Genomic DNA, 23,528 nt, shown 5'->3' with positions numbered 1-23,528 from the left:
TGGCTAGGTTGAGTTATAAAAATCCAAATTTTCTATAATTATGACCTAATCTCAATTTGGAGCTAATTCTGGGAATTCATGCTAATTGTTTTGACCTGCGAAGACCTAGGATGACAAATTTCCTGTTGAATATGCCTGTTATAGGAAGCTAGCCCAAACCCCAAGGAAAATAACTAGATAAGCCCCTCCAATGCCCTGGAAACCACAAGCTGCATCATATACTTTTCAGAGTGAATTAATAGGATGGCTGCACTTACAGCCTCACATCCGCTAACTGGATATAGTAACATACTCAGTTATCTACCATCTTTTTTTGGATTCTGGCCAGAAAGGATGAGGAAGTCAGAATGGGTGAGATGGGAAACATCCAAGACAGACAGGGCTCAAAGGCACATATTCTAAAAGACATTAAAAGTGCAGGGAGAAATGTAGCCACATCTTTGTGAGAGGAGATGAGCTGTAGCTAGGGAAAGCACAATATCAATATTTCATTCTTACAATGTTCATACGGTCACTTGCAATAAAGGGTAAAAGTCAACAACTCAGGGAAATCAGGCTATATCAGGAAAGCTTCTGAGATTACCTCTTTTCCAGGGATTTAAGAGGAAATAGGTGAGTCCCTTTGTTTACTGAAAGGGATATCCACCAGTCCTTTCATCCCATTCCTTCTTTTGGAAAATACAAGAATTGTCTCCAGAAGATATGGAGAGTTTTGGAGCTGGAGTAAGGCAGATGAGTTCAAATCCTTTCTCAGAAACTAAATAGCTTATGTGACCCTGGGACAATGTGTTAACCTCTCCCAGTCTCAGTCTCATCATCTATAAAATGGGGAAAATAATTCACCTACTCACATGGCTGTTTTGAGGATCAAACGAGTTAACATATGCAAAATTATGCTTTGAAAACCTGAAGATGTTACATGATTACTGGCTATTGTAATTATTATTATTATTATTATTATTATTACTCTTCAAGAAGAAAGAAATTTGTACATATGTATGTGTATATATATATATATATATATACACACACATATGTATGTGTGTATACACACACACACACACACACACACCCTTACATACCTAACAATCTAATTTCTTAATTGCTCTCAATGTCATGGAGGCTTCCTTTCACATTCAAATGACTCTTGCTACAATTTAAGTGTGTTTGCTGCTGTTTTTTTTTTATAAAGTAAACCCTATATCGACTCTACAGATAAAGAATGGAGGAAAGTTCAGAGAACAGATTTAAGTACTTCTGCACTCTCCCAGCTCCTTTATTCTTGGGTGAGCCATTTAGCTTCTTTCAACTTCCTCCTCTGAAATATAAGGGAATGTAGAGTGTAGAATATGGCTCATTTTGTTACTTTTAGTTGTCACATATGGGCATAATACCACTACTCCTCTCTTTTTCTTTTTTCTCTGGGGTGTCTTACTCACCCAACCTGCTCTCAGGTCCCTGGCAGGTCAGGGAGTTCCCAGATAAGGGTGGCCACACTGCTATAATTCACCTTCAAAGTCTTAGAAGTGACCCTGATGATATGAGCGTACTCCTATAACTAACAATTATAGCTTCTGAGTCCCCATTGGCACAATTAACATTTAACAAATCAGCCAAGTTGACATCATTAACTCTTAATTGGAAATATTTATTAAGCACATGCAAAGAAAGGAAAATTAAAATGTAAAATTCCACCCATAAGCCTGGAATACCCTCTCCTACCAATGCACAAAGTGTCCTTGGGGAGAATGGACAAAAGCAAAACCATTGCTGGAAGGCACATGTGTTGGTAACACACGTGCTTGCAGCGATTCATGATTCTGGACTGTGAGACTTGGTACCCTCTGTTCCCTTAAAGCATAGTTGGTAGTACTGATGAGTGAACCTACTCCCTTCTCCAGCTGAATAGAGATGCTTTCCTGCTGGCTGTGATTTTTCTGGATTGCCAATACGGTGTGTTACACTCTTTCAGTAAAACAGAAGCCCTAAGCCTAGGGTCTGAAGAGCCTTTCCAGGTCTGCTCTCTTGCCTGAGTTCTGAAGGGTTTCCACCTCAGACAGTAGAAGTCAGTGTAGGGAATGGTAAAGACAGAATATTTCTTCTCTAATCACTCTTCAAAGCTGCCTATTCTTTCCCTCAAATCAGTTTCTTCAAAAAGCAAAGAATATGCTCTAATCACTCTCTTCCTAGAATCAAGACTGTTCTTCCAATTAGCTCTTCCGAATAGCAGATGGCAATACAAATTCTGAGGTCTTCCTGTGACCCAGATCTGAGGACTCTTCTCAGACTACTCAAAGATATGAGCTTGACCAATACTACTGCTCCAAAACAAAGTCTCTAATGTGAAATTAGTCACCTTGAGCTTACAGTAAGAGGCCAAAGTCTACATTACTATCAGCCAAGCCACGAAGAGCCAATATGCAATTGTCCCAGAATCACCAAATAGTTATAAATATTAGAGTTTCCTAGTGTTCAACCTCAAAGTTCTCATATTAATCACATACAAATTAGACAATGGGAAATAGACATTTCAACCATCTTTGCCTTGAGTAGATATTTTTACTCTAAGGGGCTGCTTTTTTCACTATTTCTCACTCAGCTGTCCTTGTTCCTACCCCCTTTCAAGCAATAAAGCTGTCCCAATCAGAAAGGGGAACTAACATACAGCTATAGCTGTTACCTCATTGATGCAAGTATTCCCTCCAATAGTGCAAATCATGACCAATGCATTCCATCCTATCCTGTGCAACCCTTATCTATGCCCTCCTACAAACCTATAAGGGAAACTTCCAATAGATCCCTTCATATTATGTGGGTAACAATGGTGCACACAGACTGCCCATCTGCTGTATTTCATCCCTACTCCATGACCAGCCCACCTCCTTTTCCAGTCATACATATATCTCTTTGACAATATCTTTTATATTGCTTCTAACGCACAATTAGTCATTGGTAGGATGCTGCCACCTGCTTGCATCCATTGAGCTTCCCTCCATTACTGTTTGGATGGGATTCAACTTTGTTGTTCAAAGACTATGGTTATTACATGATTCACATCCATAAATCTTCACAAAAGAATATTGGTGATAAAAAGATGGGACTGTTTACAGGAGAAGCCTAGGGTCATTTATACCACCACAAGATTTCCTAAATGCAATCTAATTCAATCTCCTCACTTTATTCAATTCTATAAGCAGTTCATTGTCCATGTATAATGTCTCTTCAAGATGTATTTCCTGATGAACCAGCTCTATCCATTGTCCATTTAATCATAGAACATGATCTAGACAATAAACACTCTTCATCCACTTGGTTATACCTGTGTGGATAGGCCAAAATGTTTTGAGTAATTATGAGCATCACTTAGGAAACTACGAAAGGGAATTCAAAAGGAACAGGATAGATCTTTTAATGGGGCAGCAGAATGGCAACATATATTAAGAATATGTAGCTAGGCAATGAAATCCAGTAACTGCATATAGTTGGTGCTTAATAAATGTTTGTTAAATAGAATGAATCCATAATAGTTTTGCTGAACAATTTGATGAAGAAATGAATTAAACATCTGGAACTTTAAACATGGCCAGAACACATAGGGTTTTTTTTTTAATCCTTCTGATACTTATTGACAGTGCAATGTTGGGTAGTCCCTTAACCTCTCTGTGAACAAAATGACCTCTGAGGTCCCTCCCAACTCTAGACCTATGATTCTATGAAAATTATTTAAATTCCTGGGCCCCTAAATTTATATCTGAACGTCACTGGTGATATCTTCTTGGTGCTAGAGCAGTGATCTGAGATGATTAATAACAGCTGAGAATTATTTAGCTGTAACAATACTCAAAACTTTTCTTCCAAAACAAGGTTGGCTACATCTCCCCACAGCGTTCTAGGGGAACTTTTGAGGGTTTGGGATGTGTCTTCCTCTAATGCCATCAGGTCAAAGACACTATTCCATTTTGTTCTCACCATTGTTAACTTCCAAATATTAGTGCCCCAGGCCCATTTAACCATTTAACATCAGTTAGCTTTTACAAGGATGGCTAGGTAACTCAGAGTTCTGGAGCTAGAATACTCGTCTTCCCAAGTTCAAAATCTGGCCTCAGACACTTACTAGCTGGGTGACCCTGGGCAAGTCACTTCACCCTGTTTGCCTCAGTTTCCTCATCTGTAAAATGAGCTGGAGAAGGAGATGGCAAATCACTCCAGTATATTTGCCAAGAAAGCCCCAAATGTGGCCTCAAAGAGTAAGACACAACTGAAAATAACAACAAAAGCTTTTACAAAGGGACATTCATAAGTGGTTATAGCAAAGATACGATTTCAAATATCCCCCCCAACACTTGGAGCACACTCTCCCCAATTCCACCTCAGTCCCTGGGGACAATGGGCTTAAATTTAACTCGATTTCAAATCGCTTATAAGTGCAGCATAGACAGCATTATCAATAAATGAATGAGCCGGTATCTCTGCTACTGCTGGACTGGGTCATGAAGGTTGCTTGGGACTTTGCTTCTCATTTTCTGGCTTCTAGCAAATCCTGGCATAGACTCTGGCTCTCAGATTATGACGGCTCTCTCTCCTGACCTTCTGAAACTCACAAGATTACAGTTATCTCCAATACACTTTCACCTAAAACATAGAAGAATAAGCACAACATAGACAGAAGTAATGGCAGGGCCAAGGGCTCCCAGGTTACATTGCAGAAGCCCCAGTGGGGAGATAAAAGCCCAAGGTCTCTCCCAACACCAACCATCCTTACCTCTTTACTCAGACACACCCGGACACGAATGAGGACCAGATGTGCTGTGACCAGTCAGCGGTTTTTGAATGCACCCTACTTCTAGCTCCATAGCCAATTACAATCCATCATGCAGTTAGCGAACCAAAACCAATTAAAGAATGTCTGTGCATGCCCCAAGTCAGAAAGCAGGACCTTTCTATTACTTGAACCATCGCATGCTTTCTCAAAGTGGGCTCCCAGGCTCCTCCTCTTGGGGATTGCATTACCCAGGCATAGCACAGGTGTTCACCAGCCCTATCTTCCCCCTCTCTACCAGTATAGTGCTTTAAGGTTTGAAGAACACTTTACAAGCATAATCTTATTTGATCCTCAAAACAGCTTTCGGGGTCATGTAGTACAAGCATTATTACCCTTATTTTACAGATGGAGAACCAAATTCAGAGAGGCAAGTGACTTTTGGTCTGGGATTTGAATACAACGTTCCTTCTATTGTACCACACTGCCTCCTAGTGGCTGGGCTGGAAGATGCCATTCAGAAATCCCAAACCACCCACAGTTACAACCCTGAGGTGCTGAGGCAATGATGGACACTATCACAAAAACATCTTACGAGAGCTTTGGGATGAGCAAACGCTGAATAGATTTTTTTTTTTTGGCCAAAAAGTCGAAGTAGCACAGATGAACTTTAAGAAGAACATGGCCAAGCTGGAGCAGTATACAGTCAAGTAATCAGCATGGTGAAGGGCCTGGGAACCCATGGCATATGAGGGTCAGCTGAAGGAAATGAGGATGTGTGGCCTTGAGGAGAGAAAACGTGGTTAGGACATGAGATCTGTCTAACTAACGTCCTACTTTAGCGGTGTGGAAGGGCCCTACCAATTGTTGAAGGGTATACCAATGAATCACAAAAGTCTGGCCAGTCTTACCAAGCTCAAAACGATTAAGGCATGGTTTCAGTCACAGACTGGTATGTGTTGTCTGAAGACCTCTCTGATTAGGAGGTTCATTACCACTTTGGAAATTATTTTTTCAGTCATGGGGAAAACGGTCCCAAAGACCATCTACTAAGTCTTAGAGAAGAAGCAATTGGTGTGAGTACTGTAACAAAATCACAGATCCTTGAAATACTAAAATAGGTACTAAAGTAGATGAAGTTCACAGTGGAGAAAGGTAATCAGACTTGTTTTGCTTGAGCCCAGAGGGCAGAATTAGGATCCATAGAAAAGTTGTAATGACAAGAGTTTGGAGGCAAAGGACCTGTGTTCAAATCCCAGCTATGATACTTAAAACCTGTATAACCTTGAACAAGTCACTTCATCTCTATGGGCCTCAGTTTCCCCATATACAGTGAAAGGGTTGGGTGATCCCTAAGGTATCTTCTAGCTCTGAATCCTTTCATCCTACAGTATAAATCATGGGGCAATGAACTTCAGTTCAGGGTATGAAAAAAAGTTTCCAAATGATTAGAGCTATCTAAAAGTAGAAAGGACTGTCTCAAGGGACAGTGGGTCCCCCAGCCCTTGGAGATCTATAAGTGAAGGCCAAATGACCTCCACTTGCCATAGATGTAGATCGATAGAGCTCCTCTGTTCTGATACGGGTTGGACCAGATGACCTCTGATGTCATCTCCAACTCTAAGTTTGGATAATGCTGTGGTTCCCTAAAGGATAGATCGTACAAGGGTGAGGCTGAAGATAGAAAAACAAATTAGATGCTAATCCAATAATCAACGGGAAATCTAATGAGGGCCTGAACCATGATGATCAACCATGGGAGTGTTGAAGATGGAACAGTTAATTGTGGAGGTGGAATGAATTGGACTCAACAGCGGCTGCATGTTTGTAGTAAAGGAGACAAGAGTCACAGGTCACAGTGTCCTAGACCTGCAGCAGGAATGGATGTCTGATGATACTGAGGCTTTGAATTTAGGTGACTGAAAGGCGGTGAGGCCACCGACAGAAATGAATAAAGAAATAGCAGGAGGGACAGGTTTGGGAGGATGGGGAAGAGATGATGAGTTTGATTCCTAGCCTTGGGCAGAGTGGGACAGTTATATGAGAACAAGATGAAAAACGATCAGGACTCCAATCTGGGAAGATGAAGGCAGGGAGGAGATAATTGAAATTGAGTGGCATGCACTTGATTTGTGTTGCAATTTCCAAACTACGATTTGTGGGACGTAGCTCCGATCTTTCTGACTTTGGCAGCAATCCAGAACACTCAGGCCCCCAAAGATGCTCTTGGAGGAGACCGTACCAAGTTAAAAGGGACTCTTTAATGCACCTGGCAAGCCAACACTGGGCAGAGGAGAGAGAGTTTATTTTCCTATCAGTCTCTGGAGGCCCATGAGTAAATTCAAGACATCACTCAGAGCAGATGTTTCCAGGTGAAAAGTGACTTACTCTGAAAGGTTAATGAAATTGTTAAATGCCATCCATTCCTCCCGTGTGCTCCGGGACCAAGTGAAATTTTGGCCCAATATGCAAAGAGCATTCTATTCCTCTTGGGTAGGAATTTGATGATCACATGTGAAAAAGAATTGTTTTCTTCATAATTAAAAAAAACGTTTAGACTTTTCATTTCCTAGGTTTTGCTTCCCTCTGGCTGCCACATAATCTTCCTGCTGTAACCTGGGTTTCTAGTCTTAAGAGCATCTACATTATACTCCATGGGAGCCAGTAAATGTTCTGAAGACTTAAAAAAAAAATTTTAAGTGTCATTCTTTTTAAGTCACCCATTGTTGAATGAATGAATGTGAATGCTTTTTGTTCACCAAATATTTATTAAAGACCTACTATGTGCGATATATTGTGCTAGATGATAAGGAAGTTTTTTTCATTGGATACAAACCTATTAATTCATTGATGCAGGAAGCTCCTCAGTGACAAAACTCCCTCTTCCAATGTAGAATACCATTTATTATGCCATTTCTAGTCTTAGAAATCTGAGGATTAATGAACGTAGAGCTCCTCCCAAAATGTCCATTTCAGGGCACCCAGGCCAGCCTTCTCTTCCTTCTCCATCCACCGAACTCCTCCATCACACACCAGGGACCTCTTCATCTTGCAAGATCAGTCAGCCCTGGAATTCACACCTCTTCAGAACCCTCAGCACCTTGGGCCCCTTTCTCCTGATTAGAGGGTAGACTACACTGATCTCCTCCCAAAACCTCCATGTAAGGAGAGTGACCAGGTCAGCTATCTCTTCATTTCCCACCCACTACATTCTCCTAGAATTCTCTATCATGACCGCTGCCCCCAGGACCCTTCCTTCTCCCCCTTCCTCACCCTCTGCTTTTTAGCTTCCCTTTATGATGTCTTCTTCCATTAGACTGTAAGCTCCTTGAGGGCAAAGACTACCTTTTTTTCACATTTGCATGTCCACCATTTAGTATAATGTTTGGCACATAGTAGGTACTTAATAACTGTCAATTGACTGACTTGACTTGTCAAGGGTGATACAGTCAGAATGTCAGAAGGGGGAGTTAAACCTAGGTCATCCTGATTCCAAAGTCAGTTTTCTTTCCACTATGACATGCTGTCCCTTGAACATACCATGCTGTGGAGGAAAATGGGAAGATAAACTAGGCAGTTTCTGCCTAATGAAGTTTACAATCTAATTGGAGGAGGGAAGACGTGTTTGCTTCATCTTCAATAACCTATTATTTCACTGGTATTCTCCCTCCACTGATGCACGTGGTGACTCTTCTCAATTTTATGGGACCATGACTGTGAGTTGCCTTGGCCAGAAAACTCATCACCTTCTAAAGATGAGCCTTTCCCAGCTCAGCTAGGCTAGTCCTCAGAGAGCAGAGATTTTCTAGACCATCATTAGCCTTTATAACATAATAGGACCTACCAGAATATATGCTGTGTTGGAAAAGCCTTTGGGAACTGAGGGTAACCTCCATTCTAGCTAACAGCTGCAGGGTATGATGTACCCTAATTCCAACTCTGGGCCTAGAGTCAGGAAGAGACTTGAGTTTAAATCCAGCCTTGAGCACTTCCTAGCTGTGTGACCTCAGGCAAGTCACTTAACTCCTTGTCTTCCTCAGTTTCCTCAACTGTAAAATAAGGATAATAATAACACCTACCTCCCAGGGTTGTTGCATGGACCAAACGAGGTAATATTTGTAAAGCACTTAACCCAGTGCCTGGCACACAACAGGTGCTTAATAAATGCTTTGCTCTCTTCCCCCTAACCTTTCTATATCACTTCAAAGATTAAAAGGCATTTTGCATATTATCTCATTTGCTCCTCACAACAACTCTGGTAGGTAGGTTATTTTTGCCCCCATTTTACAGATGAAGAGGCTGAGAGGGAATGAGTAACTTGCCCAGGGTTACACAGCTAACAGTCTGAGGCCATATTTGGATTCAAGTCTGACTCCCAGTCCAGGCTCTATTCACTATGCCATCTAGCTGCCATGAGACATCCAAGCAGGACATCAGCAGAGGGATACATGCCCGGGTAAATATAACACAGATCTGAATAGAATTTTATCAGAGTAATATAAAGTCCTAGGAGATCAGATGAGGGAGAAAGCTCTTCCAGATGCATGGGGATGGGGAGGGTATGGCAGAGATTATGAAGGAAGTCACATTTGATTGGAACCTTGAAAAATGGAAAGGATCAGGGGAAGATTGGAGAAAGAAAGACTGTAGGTGTTGGAAACAACATGAGCAATGAAATGGAGGTAAAAAAAACAAACTGGGGGTGATTTGGAGGAAAGGAAGTACTCCATTTTGTCTGGAGTGTAGAGCATGTAAGAGGGGGAAAAGGAAGGCATGGAGAGAGATGGAGGGGGAGGAAGAAAGTGTGACAGACAGAGAAAGAATGAACGAGCTAAGAAATGAGCTGGAAAGGATAGTCGAAGGCTGATTATAGAAGGTGTCAAATGGTAGGTGAAGTAGTTCATACTTCCTTAGATAGGCATTAGGCTTTTGGGCAGAGGAGTGATCTAATCAGATCCACATGTGTACCAGTACTCCAAAGACTCAGGGGTCACATTTCAATGTGGCTATTTCCTTCCATGACGAAGAGTAAGTCCATCCCTGCCAGACCATCCTATCCAACCCCTTTCCATGCGTTCCCATAACTTCACTCCCAGGGGACAACTCTAACGTGCTAGGGGCCTTCCTCAGATTCTCTCCATTGCAAAGATACCAATGGAAGGCATAGGCTGTCCAATAGTCACCCCCGATTCTTGACAAGTGACCAGGCTTTCTTCCTTTTTTTAATCAGAAGTTTCTTGAATGACACCCTTCACAAGGCACAATTCTGCACAATTACTTGTTTGGAATGTATTGCACCTGCTCACACTTACCTTTTCAGTGACCTATAACCTCAAATTGGGGGGCAGTGTGAAATTTCAGGACTCAAAGCTATATAGCATCAGCAGAAAAATAGTGGTTTTCAGAAGGTAAGCCTTTGCTTTAGGAAGAAACTTAAAATCCTTAAAGGCACTTTTCAGTTTCCCAAGGCAATCCAGGCCACTCTTCCGGACCAGACAGAAATCCATAAAACTAGAAACTGCCTATCATAGAGTAGAAAGTAGCCATTTTTCATTCACTTGGTTTTTCCTGTGTGGATAGTTAGCCCAAACTCTTGAGTGATTATGGAGCTTATTTAGAAATTTCTGTAATATTGCAGGACTTGGTACAATCAGCACAATATCAACAAGGCGGACCATCTTGAGATCCTCACCATATATAAAGAATCTCTCTTTAACTGTACTCTGTGATGGATTTTCTCCATGACTCTAGTGAATACTCTCAGCAAGTATTTTATGCCTCCTCATTGTATGCCTTGCTTTATATTTGCAATCAGATATAATCTGTACATGTACATGTAATCACATGTAATTTTTGCTTGGAGGGGAGCCTTATGGTGGTATTTCGCTCTATCCAATCAAATATTTTTGATAACCAACAAACAATAAGCACAATTGCCTCATATTTCCTACACCTTTCAGCCAATTGTATGTCTCCTTGGCATGTGTCATGTATACATATATAGGCATGTAGGTATGTACATATATATGTATGTATGCATGTATGTATTATCTCCCCCAATACACGTTTCTTGAGGACAGGATCTCATTCATTTCTTTCTTTGTATCCTAAGCACATGGCATGGTGCGTGGCACACAGTAGGTATTTAATAAATGCTTGATTGATGGACAGTAAAATGTAATCTGTTGGGTAAAATCATTTACAAAAGTCTAATATTTTTACCAAGAGAACCTAAATGCCTATGTAGATAATTCTTATGGAAAAAAAAATATGTGCGTGTGTGTGTATACATATATGTATGTGTGTGTGTGTGTGTGTTATGTGGAAAAGTAGGCATATGGATCAGGAGTTATTCATGTTCTCTGTGTCATGGGGGGAGGGAAGAGAAGGTGGTAATAATATGGTTCAAGATTTTTTTTTCCCCACACCTTTAACATCTTCCTTTCCTTCTCATATCTAGAGAATCATTCTCTCAAGACCCTCAAAATTATGTCACTTCCAGCAGGGTCCTCCTCTACATCTATTTGGCCTACTCTAGCTGTTTCTCTCTGTGTGTGTGTGTGTGTGTGTGTATGTGCATGCATGCATATGCGTGTGTGTGTGTGTGTGATTTCCCTTCCTTAAGCAGCACATCTGAAGTGATGTTGTTAGTGACCTATGCATAAGGAAGATGAATCTGATAACAGTCAGAGAGGGACAGATTTGAAGGCAAAATTACTGGGGGTAGGAAGTTAAAAGACTATTTATTGGGAAGCATTTTATAAATCTTATAAAAATGTAAGTTATTGTTGTTATTATTGCAGTAGTCTTGGTAAGGGGCAATATATATGCATAAAATGTTCAAAGAGATTTCATCAGGCCTAAAAAGAAAAATCCATCAATACTTTATCTGCAGATACCATACACGGGTTATAAGAAGCCTGCTATGATCATCCGTGCAGGAAATAATATAATTAGCAGTAAAAGGTCAGAAGATTTGAAGATGATGTCAAGGAAAATGGCCATTAGGCAAAAACAAAACACAGACACAGGCCTCCTGTTCTCATTTATGTGATTAGGTCTGGGAACCTAGACAACAAGAAAATAGCATAAAGCACTGGACGCTTTCAGTGAATATAAATTGTCCCTTTCTGGATCAATGATTCCACCTCTCTAGGTTGCAGGGTAAATACCTTCGATTCACTGTCAAAGCCCTAACAAAAGCAGCACCCTCCCAGCCCCCAGCTCTTGTCAGGAATCAATCACTCTCTCACACACACACACCACACACACACACACACACACACACACACACAAAATCCACAAGCGCACCTCCTCCTGGAAGTAGACATCTCTGCCTTTTCATTTTATAACTACTTGGCTAATTCCTACATCAATTACAAAGGTGTCCCATCCTAGACTCCCAGAAAGGATGGACACACACACACACATACACACTTCTCCAGACTGGCTTCATTTATCCAGAGCAAACCTTCTATGGGGCAGCTAGGTAGTACAGTGGAGAGAGTGCCAGGCCTTGAGTCAGGAAGACTCATCTTCCCGAGTTCAGATCTGGCCTCTGACACTTACTAATTGTGTGACGCTAGGCAAATCACTTCACCCTGTTTGCCTCAGTTTCCTCATCTATAAAATGAGCTAGAGAAGGAAATGGCAAACCACTCCAGTATCTTTGCCAAGAAAACCTCAAGTGGGGCCACAAATGAAAATGACTGAACAATAACAACAGGCATTCTACATTTCTGCCTGGATCCTAAGACCTCTTTGAGGACGCTGTGTAAGCCTGTGATTCCTAGAACCACCTCACCACTAGAATGAACTAAATCCTAGAAATCCTAGTCCCGCTCATCCAGAAGATATCACACTACCCTCTCACTATGCTTCAGAAGAGTCCCCTTTTTGAGGCAGACAACCTGCCCCCTAAGAGCAAATATGTCCCTAAAAGCCTTTCAAAAGGCCACACCTGAGAGCAGCATTCAATCCCTTCATCTTGCCTACCTGATCACCTTCTTCCTACTATCCTTGGGTTTTTATTCCCTTCCATCACCCCCACTCCCCTGACCCAAGTGAGTCTCTGAAATCCTGCTGCCAACCTTCTGACCTTTGCTTTGCCTGCTTAATAAATAACACAAATGACATTTTGGCACTGGCCCAGTTTTAATTGGTGGTGGGAACTAAAAATATTAAGGAAGAAGATTTAAAGAAATTACTTTTCTTAGCTGTGTATTTCTTTCTTGGTGTGCCTGGGTATCTACTCTTATCTTTCATGGTAAGGGAAACATTATAAGGTGCCCAACTTGTAAGAAGATGGTCAAACTCTACTACCATCTCCAGCCATAATCAAAACCACGCCAATAACCAAGAAGGAGACTCAGCAAAAGGCAGTATAATAGAGCAGAAAGTCACAAAGTGCTGCTCAGGGCCTAAAGTAGAGGACAAGTGAGGAAGTTAACATAGGATACTACTTGGAAGCTGATGGGAAGGGGACTGGTGAGAAAGCTCTATTATTCCTGTTACTATCCCCACCACTGGGTGTTCCATGGAGGCTGAGTTCAAGGGAGACAAAAGAAAGACCTATTGCTGCTATCAGTCACTGTTCCAGGCCCAGTGGAAGATAATAATCCAGAGAAGGTGAGAAAATTTAGGATATAGGAGAGGAGCAACTGGATTTTTCACAAGGACTGTCAAATGAACAACCCAAAGAAGGAGCAGTAATAATGATGTTGATAATAGTAAATAATAAATTAAATGAGGATTTTTTAAAAAATAAACCAAAAGTAAATAGATAAATAATAATAAATGACAAGTATGTATACCATTCTAAAGTTTTGTAAAACATTGTTCATACAACTGATGCCTAAACCAAGAAAAGTAAAAACAGAGAAAGAAAATTATAGACCAATTTCATTAATGAATATGGATGAAAAAATACTAAATAAAACACTAGCTAAAAGTTTACATAATATATTACAAAGATTATATATTATGACCAAGCAGGATTTATACAGGGAATGCATGGATGGTTTAACATAAGGAAAACTATTAACAGAAATGATTATATCAATAATAAAAGTAGCAAAAATCATATGATTATATCAAGGTACAGAAAAAGGTTTTGATAAAGTATAACACTCATTTCTACTGAAAAAAAAACTTTAAAATATTGCTATAAATGAATTTTTCCTTAAGTTGATAAAAAGCATTTACCTAAAACCTTCAGCAAGCATTATTTGTAATGGGGATAAGCTAGATGCCTTCCCAGTAAGATCAGGTATAAAACAAGGGTGCTCACTATCACCAATATTATTCAATATTGTATTAGAAATCCTAGCTATAGCAATAAGAATAGAAAAAAAAATAAAAAGAATCTGACTAGGAAATGAGATAGCAAAACTCTCTTGGAAAATCCCAAAGACTCAACTAAAAAGTCAGTTTAAACAATTAATAATTTTAGCAATGTAGTGGGATATAAAGTAAATCCACATAAACCACTAGCATTCCTATATATAACAAGCAAAACCTTGCAAGAAAAGATAGTAAGAGATACCCCATGTAAAATAACTCTAGACAGTACAAAATGTCTAGAAGTACACCTGCCAAAACAAACCCAGGAACTTTATGAACAAAATTATTTTTAAAAAAAATTTTTAGGGGCATCTAGATGGTGCAGTGGATAGAGCACCAGCCCTGAAGTCAGGAGGATCTGAGTTCAAATCCAGCCTCAAACCAAACGCTTGACACTTACTAGCTGTGTGACCCTGGGCAAGTAACTTAACCCCAATTGCCAAAAAAAACCCAAACACTTTTTATACAAATAAAATCAGATTCAAATAATTGGAGAAATATTCATTGTTCATGGATAGTCAGGGTCAATATAATAAAAATAACAATTCTTCCTAAACTCATTTATGTATTCAATGCCATCCCAATTAAATTATCAAAAAATTATTTTACTGAGTCATAAAAAATGATAATAAAATTTATTTGGAAGAACAAAGGGTCAAGAATATCAAAGGAACTAGTGAAAAAATGTAAAGGAAAGAGGTTTAACAGTACCAGATCTGAAACTATACTATAAGTCAGTAATTATCAAAATTCTCTGGTACTAACTAAGAAATAGAAAGGCAGATAAGTGGAACAGAATAAACATACAATTCATGGCAGCAAATGACTATAGTAACCTTGTGTTTGACAAGTATAAAGATTTAAGTTTGGAGGATAAGAATTCATTATTTGGCTAAAAAAACTGCTGGGAAAGCTGAAAAGCAATATGGCAGAAATTGGGCATAGAGGATAGACCAATATTTTATAATATTTATGAAGATAAGATCAAAATGCATACATGGCCTAGCTATAAAGAAAGATAGTAAAAGCAAATTTGAAAAATATGGAACATATTATCTATCAGACTTATGGATAGGCAAACATTTTATGAATAAATAAGAGAGAAAAATTTGAGATGTAAAATGGATAATTTTGATTACATTAAATTAAAAAGGTTTTGTACAAATAAAATAAATAGGGGTGGCTAGGTGGCACAGTGAATAGAGCACTGGCCTTGGAGTCAGGAGGACCTGAGTTCAAATCTGGCCTCATACACTTGACAACTTCCTAACTGTGTAACCCTGGGCAAGTCACTTAACCCCTACTGCCTCAACAAAAACAAAAAAGAAAAACAGAAGTAGCCAAGATCAAAAGGAAACTAGAAAATGGGGTGGGGGGGAGGCAGTGTTATAGACAGTTTCTCAGATAAAGGTCTCATATCTCAAATATATGAAGAGCTCTGTCAAATCAATAAGCATACGAGTCATTCCCCCATTGATAAATGGTCAAAGGATATGAGCAGGCAGTTTTCCAATGAAGAAATCAAAACTATTTATAGTCATATAAAAAAATGCTCTAAATCATTATTGATTAGAGAAATACAAATTAAAACAATCTTGAGATACTGTTTTATACCCATCAGATTGGCTAAAATGTTTGAAGGAGAAAACAACAAATATTGGAGGAGATGTGGAAAAATTGGGACACTAATTCACTGCTGTAGGACCACAAACTGATCCAAACATTTTGGAGAGCAATCTGGAATTATGCCCAAAGAGTTACTAAACTGCCTATACCCTTTGAAGAAGCTATACCACTCCTAGGTCTATTTCCAAAGATGATTAGGGAAAAAGGAAAAGAATCTATATATTCTAAAATATTTATAGCAGCTCTCTTTGTGTGCTCTGTGGTGGCAAAGAACTGGAAATTGTGGGGATGCCCATCAATTAGAAAGTAGCTGCACAACTTGTGGTATATGATTGTGATGGAATATTACTGTGCTATAAGAAATGATGAGCTCAATGATTTTAGAAACACATGGATAGACTTACACAAAATAATGAAAAGCAAAATGCGCAGAACTAAAAGAATGTTGTATACAATAATAGCAATATTGTTTTAAGAACAACTATGAGCAGGGGCAGCTAGGTGGTACAGTGGATAGAGCACCAGCCCTGGAATCAGGAGGACCTGAGTTCAAATCCAGCCTCAGGCACATAACACTCACTAGCTGTGTGACCCTGGGGAAGTCACTTAACCCCAATTGGCTCACCAAAAAAAAAAAACCAAAAGCAAAAAACTGTGAGCAACTGAGTCATTTTAACTTTTATAAATGCCAAAATTAGCTACAAAGGACATATGAAGGAAGATGCTATCTGCATACAGAGAAAGAATTGATAAATAGATGTACATATAGAATTTTATGTATATATACATATTTGTGCTTAATGGTAGCCATCTGGGGGGAGGTATGAAAAAAAGGAAAAAATTACATAATAACCTTGTTATATATTTAAAGAAATAGTAAGTTGTACATAAGAGATTTGCAATTTCATGTGCAATCATCTGTTTCTATTCTACTGTTATGGAAATGCTTGCTTTATTTCTTAAATTCAGAATAAAATAAAATTATATATAAAATGTTACATATAAAATAAAATGCATTATCTTCTCCAAACCTGTGATCCAGTGACACTGACCCCCCTTGCCATTCCTCCAACACGCCCTCCACAACTCTCAGCATTTCACCAGCTGTCGCTGCTTCCTGGAATGCTCTCCAAGCTTCCTTAGCTCTCTCCAAGTCTTAGATAGAGCCTCACCTTCTGCAAAAAGTCTTTCCCAGTCCTCCTTAATCGTATTGCCTTCCTTCTAAGATTACCCCCAATTCATCTTATTTATACATGTGTTTGCAAGTTGTCTCTCCATTATACTGTATCATACATATATATAGTATGTGTGTGTATGTATATATATATACACATATATATACATATATATGTACATGTACATATATATATGTGTATGTGTGTATGTATATATATATACACATATATATACATATATATGTACATGTACATATATATATGTGTATGTATGTGTGTGTGTATATATATACATATACACACACACACTTTTCCTTGAGAATAGGGAATATTTTTCCCTTTCTTTGTATCCCCAGCATTTAGCTGGGGTATAGTAAATGGTTAATCGATGCCCAGATGACTGGCTGATGAACTAAGCCTCACAATTCTATGGTATAAGTATTTGAGGCACTATTATTCCTATTTTATACGTAAGGAACCAAAGCTCAGTGAACTTCAATGACATTCTCATGGTGACACAGAGGCAGGACTAAAACCCAGGTCTTCTTGACTCGAAGTCCAACACTTTAACCACTTTGAGCTCCCGAAAGACAAAGGAGCTTAAGAGCCAAGCAGCAAATCAATTAAATTTCATCCCCTTTCCCATAGGGAGAAAGCAGTATACTAGCTTCTGGCCAATCCCTTGCAAGCATGAGTAAATACTGCAGCAATCTGAAATCCAGTGTCACTCAACTCCTACGACATTGACCAAACGATTTAAAAATCCATAGAAACAATACAGAGGGGAAAACAAAACCAAAAAAAATCCATTAATTAAAGAAAAATTCCCCCAAAATGATGAAGAAATTCCTCCATATGGGAAAACCAAGGTACAAAACTGCTATAGAGTCAACACCAGAAGAGATTCAAGAAATGCCAAAAGGTAAAATTAATTGCATAATGAACATATCAAATTAAAGGAAAATTCTATTTCAACCATGCAAAACTCTGCTCTCCCTTCCCCCCGCCCCCAAAAAAGGAAAGATATAAAGAAACAACTTGCAAAACCGTAAAGCAACAAAGAATTTGGAATATCAATGAAAGAAAGGAAAAAGCAGAATATATATAGCTACACAAACATCAGCGGGTAATGAGAATCAAACTGAAGAACAAGACCAGAATGTCAGGGGACTCCAGAAACAACGAATGGCACTGTCAGATGAAGTAACAGGCTTGGAAGAGAAATCAGGAGGACAAATTCTTTGCTTTAATGTTTGGATGGAGCAGTGACTTCATTGTTACAGGCACCCCCTAACCAAGGCAGAGCACAACCTCTCTGTGCCTTCTCATCTTGTGTAATTTGTCTCCCTGGCTTTCTATAAAATCATCACAGATGACTAATCCAATGGCCTGAAGTCCTTCCTCTCATTTTTTTTAAATTTATTTTTTGGTAAGGCAATCAAGGTTAAGGGACTTGCCCAGGGTCACACAGCTAGTAAGTTTCACGTGTCTAAGGCCAAATTTGAACTCGGGTCCTCCTGACTCCAGGGCTGGTGCTCTATTCATTGCACCACCTAGCTGCCCTTCCTCTCATTTAAAAAAAAAAATATCTTGGAATTACCAGTGTAGCACTCCAGCTGCATTCTTGCTTACATGATTGACCCACCACCTGTGGTCCCCTGCCCTAGGATAATATCTTTACTACCACATACAAGTCAATATTGGTCCAATGAGATGGCACTTGCAGGGTTGTTGTGAGGATCAAATGAAATAATATTAATAAGGCACTTAGCACAATGCCTGGCACACAGTAGGCGCCATATAAGTGCTTGTTTCTTCCCTCTCTTTGGAAACTTTAAATTGCTGTATAAACATGAGATTCTACTACTATTGTTGGTACTATTTTGCAACTCATTTATACTCAAGCTGACTACCACAGTTTTGGAAATATCATGGAAATTCTGCTTTCTCTTCTCCTACTTCTCTGAGCGCTCCATCTCTATCTCGCTTATCGGATCCTTGCCGAAAAAAAAATTATGAGTAGCAATATTATCAAAGACACCACATTTTGAGAAACTTTGCACCAAAAATAAACAAAAAAAAATGAAGCTGCTCAACACATTATTGTCATTATGCTTATTTTCTATGGTAAATATGCATATTATAAATTTCATTTTATGTGGAAGTTTAGTTTATATGTTAATAAAAGTGTAACAAGTTTAATCAAAATTACCAGGCTCATTGAAAAAAATAAACTGATGCTGTTAAAAAAGTGTTTTCCTAAATGCAGAAGAGCCTGCCCCCTTGTTTTGGACCAACTGTCCTTCAGCTCAGTCTATGGATTAAAATGTGAAATCCTCTGCATACAATAATTCACACATTCATCATATTGCTAATGAAGCTATGGTGCTGAATGAGATTGCTAAGGGAGAGGGGGGAGAGGAGGAAGGAAAAGGGCAATGACAGGTCCTTTGGGAATACTCTTCTGAAAGGGATCAGAAAGAGAAAAAGTTACCAAAGTCCTATTGATAAGCCGTCTGTATCTGAGAGTTCAGTCTTTAGACAAGAAGCATATATAATCCATCACTGGGCCTAAAAAAACTGAAGTCTTTCCAGGTCAGTACAATGTGTGTATTCCGTCAGCATAAGCTTTCAAGAATTCAGGTCACCTTCACATCTTCATGGAATATAGAGGAGTTTGATGAACTTATCGGGGGGGGAACCTCAAGAAAAGACTCATAATTTAATAAATATCCTTGTGAAATTACAATAGCACTATGGCAAAAAAAAAACATACAAAATGTCACTTCATGCTAGATACTATAATAAAGTTTATCTGGATCAAGAAAGTAAATATAAAAAGAAGCATTAAAGAGAAGAAATGAGAATAGTAATTCTTTCACAACTTTGGGGGGCAGACAACTCTTTTTCATTGGGAAAAATAAAAGAAATTATAGGCAATGAGATGATGGAGTTGGTTTCATCACAAAAACTTACATAAGAATGCATTATAACTGAGATAAGAAAAACAACAGATTGAAGGAAAATATGCAAACCAAATATAACAGACAAAAGCATGACATCAAAGGTATACAAAAATGTGATATAAATATTTAAAAGAAACAAAAAATGCATTTCCTAATGGATAAATGATCAAAACATATGAAGAGATAATTTATAAAAAGCATGAAACACAAGTTATTTTTAAAAATCACTTGTGAAATGTTCAGTACTGGTAATCAAAGAAATGTAAATTAAAACAATCCTGAGATGCTACTTCACATCTACCAAATCATCAAAAATAAATAAAACTAGCAAAACTCATGTAACTGTGGAAAAACAGATGCATTTATATATTGCTGGTGGAACTGTAAATTGATAAAATCTTCTCATACAATCATAGAATATCAGAGTCTGAAGGGATCTCAAAGGCTATTTAACCTAACCAGTACCTGAAGTCTAAGTTCCCTTTCGACTCTAAATATATGGTCCTATGGTGGTGTCCTGTAACATTTACAAAACTTTATCATACTATACGTAACCTTTATAAGAACAACTATAAAACAATAGTGCCCAGAATAAATAAAGACCTTAATAATTGGAGAAAGTCTGATAAACAAAATATATAGGGATATGACAAAAATATATAAAATCAAAAATCATTCACCAATAATTAAGTGGTCAAAGAATATCAATAAACAGGTTTCAAAAAAACAAATGCAGACCATTAATAACTATTTGAAAAGTTCACCTAGGGGCAGCTAGGTGGTGCAGTGGATAGAGCACCGGCCTGGAAGTCAGGAGGACCTGAGTTCAAATCCGAACTCTGACCAAACACTTGACAATTACTAGCCATATGACAGGAAGTCATTTAACCCCAATTGCCTAAAAAAAAAAAAAAGTACAGAGAAGAGTAATCGCTTCACAAATGTGCTTAGGAAAACTGGTTAGCAATACGATGGGAAATGGTTTTAGAGGAAACTCAGCCTCATTCAAGCAGAACAAAACACAAAACAAATAAACACGAAAGCAGGGATGAGATGGAGGTAGCTTACTTCATACTCCAATTCAAAAAGTAATTATTAAACACCTACAATTTATTAAGCATTTTGGAGTCTCAGCCAATTTTTTTCATTGGGAAAAATAAAAGAAATTACAGGCAATGAAGTAGATAGAGTTGGTTTCATTACACAAATTTACATGAGAATGTATTTTTACTAAGATAAAAAGAAAAATAACAGATTGAGGGAAAATATTTCCTAGTTACTCACCAAATACCACAGTGAATTCCAGCTGGATAATAGACTGAAGCAGAGAGAGAGAGAGAGAGAGAGAGAGAGAGAGAGAGAGAGAGAGAGAGAGAGAGAGAGAGAGAGAGAGAAACATTAACAAAATTGGAAGAAACTAGAATAATGCTTTTCTTCATTATAGAGTTGCCAATGATTTTGCTTCTACTAAACAGAAGGAAATACCAGGCACAGGACAGATATGCTTGATTACATTAAAATAAAATCTGTATAACCAAAAATAGAAATAAAAACAAAGTAACAAATTGGTGTAAAATATTGTCAGATATGTTAGCTAAAAATTTGACATCTAACATATATAATAAACTGTTAGAATTTTACAAACACCCTCTAGGTCCTCAAGCGTGGCCCTTTGACTGAATCCAAACTTCACAGAACAAATCCCTTTAATAAACAGATTTGTTGGGCAGCTAGGTGGCGCAGTGGATAGAGCACTGGCCCTGAAGTCAGGAGGTCCTGAGCTCAAACCCAACCTCAACACTTACTAGCTGTGTGACCCTGGGCAACTCACTTAAACCCAATTGCCTAAAATAAATAAATAAAAATAAAAGAATTTGTTCTGTAAAACTTGGATTCAGTCAAAAGGCCACAACCAAGAACCTAGAAGGCCATAGGTGGCCTTGAGGCCTTGGTTTCCCCACCCTTGCTGAGGGATAAATTGTCAAGGGACACCAATGAAATATAAATTGGAGATGAGGATGGAGAAGAATGGCATTTATACGGCACTTTAAGGTTTATAAAGCACTTCATATATGTTTACTCATTTGATAATACTCAAAAAAATTACCTCTTTAATAATCAGAGACACTAATTGAAACAATTCTCAGGAGCCACCTTCTACACTCACCGAAATGGCAACAAAAAAAATTAAAACAATTAAACTTGTTGTCTAGGTTGTGGAGAAACAGCTACAAACATTCATTGTCGGTAGAACTGCAAATTAATAAAATATTTTTGGAAAGCAAAAATCCGGCACTATGAAATAAAAGTCACACACACACACACACACACACACACACACGTACTCCAATTCTATTATTAAAAACAAATGTGAAGTAGATGCTATTACTCCCATTTTACAGATTAAGGAAACTGAGACCATGCTCACAGTCACACAGCCTAGGAAGTATCTGAAGCAGTATTTGACCTCATAGCTTCCTGACTACACGACTAGCACTCTGTCCACTGCACCCTAGCCGCCTAGCACAGCACTAAAAGTCAAAGACTCACAAGCTTCGGCCTCAACAGTCATAATTTCCCTATTGTGACTCCCCCATATGCTACCAGAATATCTGGCTACCACCCAACACTGGAGAAGAATTATTTCATTCTTCACCAAAGCAGTCCATCATCCTTATGTCCCTCCCACCAGAATCTTGGACCTTGTCCCTAGGAAGCCAGGGTCTGATAGGTAAGCTTTTGCCTGATTGCGTCTTGAACCAGGCTTCTATGCCGCTTTGTGGCCATCTCCACTTCATGCTATCTCACGCATACCCCTCCTCTTCTAGCTCCCTTTTAGCTTCCCCCACTATAAGATAAGCTCCTTGAGGCAGAGACTGCCTTAACTCCTTGTATTTGTAAATATTTCTTAAGTATCTGTAAAATAGAGATAATAACAGCACTTACCTCCCAGGACTGTGGCGAGGATCAAATGAGATATTCATAAAGTGCTTAGCATGTGCTTGGCACACAGTAGGCACTATGTAAATGCTAGCTCTTATTTTTATTTTTAATAAATCTATGCTGCCTACACGACCCTAGGCAAAGCCCTTAGCATCTCAGTGCCCCAGGCAATTCTCAAGACTTCTAAATTGAAGAACAGGAGTCCATCTGATCAGAATCGGAAGTTCCCTCTGCCAATGAAATCACAGGCCTGCTCTGCTCCTCCTCCCCACCTCCCCCCAAAAAAAGTCTAACTCTATATAAATGATACTGCTATTACAGATAAGGAAATTATGGATAAAAAAAATGATATTTATACAAAGCCACAGGACCAGGACTTGCAACCTAGGTTTTCTTGGTGCTAAGTCCAGTGCTCTGACCACTGGACTACTAAGGCTTCCTTTTGCTACACCGGTTGTAGCAAGTGGGCTTTCAGTGGGAAGATGGTGCCAGTGGCATAGGCTGGAGAGAATTTCTCAAGTTTCTGGGTGAAACCTTGAACTAATAGAAGTGAGCTAGCCCTTTGTAAAGCCCGGGTCTGTGGTGACATGCATTTTCATTACCGCTTCCTGTGCCTTTAAAACTGCAGAGGGAATCTGGACATCTGGACAATGGGTGTGGTCTCCCAGTAAAGCTCCGTAAGAGCTTTATTTTTCCCCGGGCCTGGGAAAGCAGAAG

At 38.9% G+C, this 23,528-nt stretch overlaps 1 long non-coding RNA gene across 1 annotated transcript in view; it reads right to left on the bottom strand.

The window, feature by feature from the left end:
- Positions 1–23,405, bottom strand: part of LOC110220963 (uncharacterized) — a 99,102-nt gene extending 75,697 nt beyond the window's left edge. The window contains exons 1-2 of the long non-coding RNA XR_002327993.2: positions 22,815–23,405; positions 21,153–21,186 (exon numbers count right to left, since the gene is read on the bottom strand). This is a non-coding gene — a long non-coding RNA (uncharacterized LOC110220963). The remainder of the gene's footprint in view (positions 1–21,152; positions 21,187–22,814) is intronic.
- Between the last annotated feature and the right edge of the window lie 123 nt (positions 23,406–23,528).

The sequence above is a fragment of the Phascolarctos cinereus genome, unplaced genomic scaffold (genome assembly GCF_003287225.1).
Source record: "Phascolarctos cinereus isolate Bilbo 61053 unplaced genomic scaffold, phaCin_HiC Scaffold_9;HRSCAF=440, whole genome shotgun sequence".
NCBI classification, from domain to species: domain Eukaryota; kingdom Metazoa; phylum Chordata; class Mammalia; order Diprotodontia; family Phascolarctidae; genus Phascolarctos; species Phascolarctos cinereus.
The sequence above is the reverse complement of the archived record's forward strand: the minus strand, read 5'-3'. Positions and strand labels throughout refer to the sequence as shown.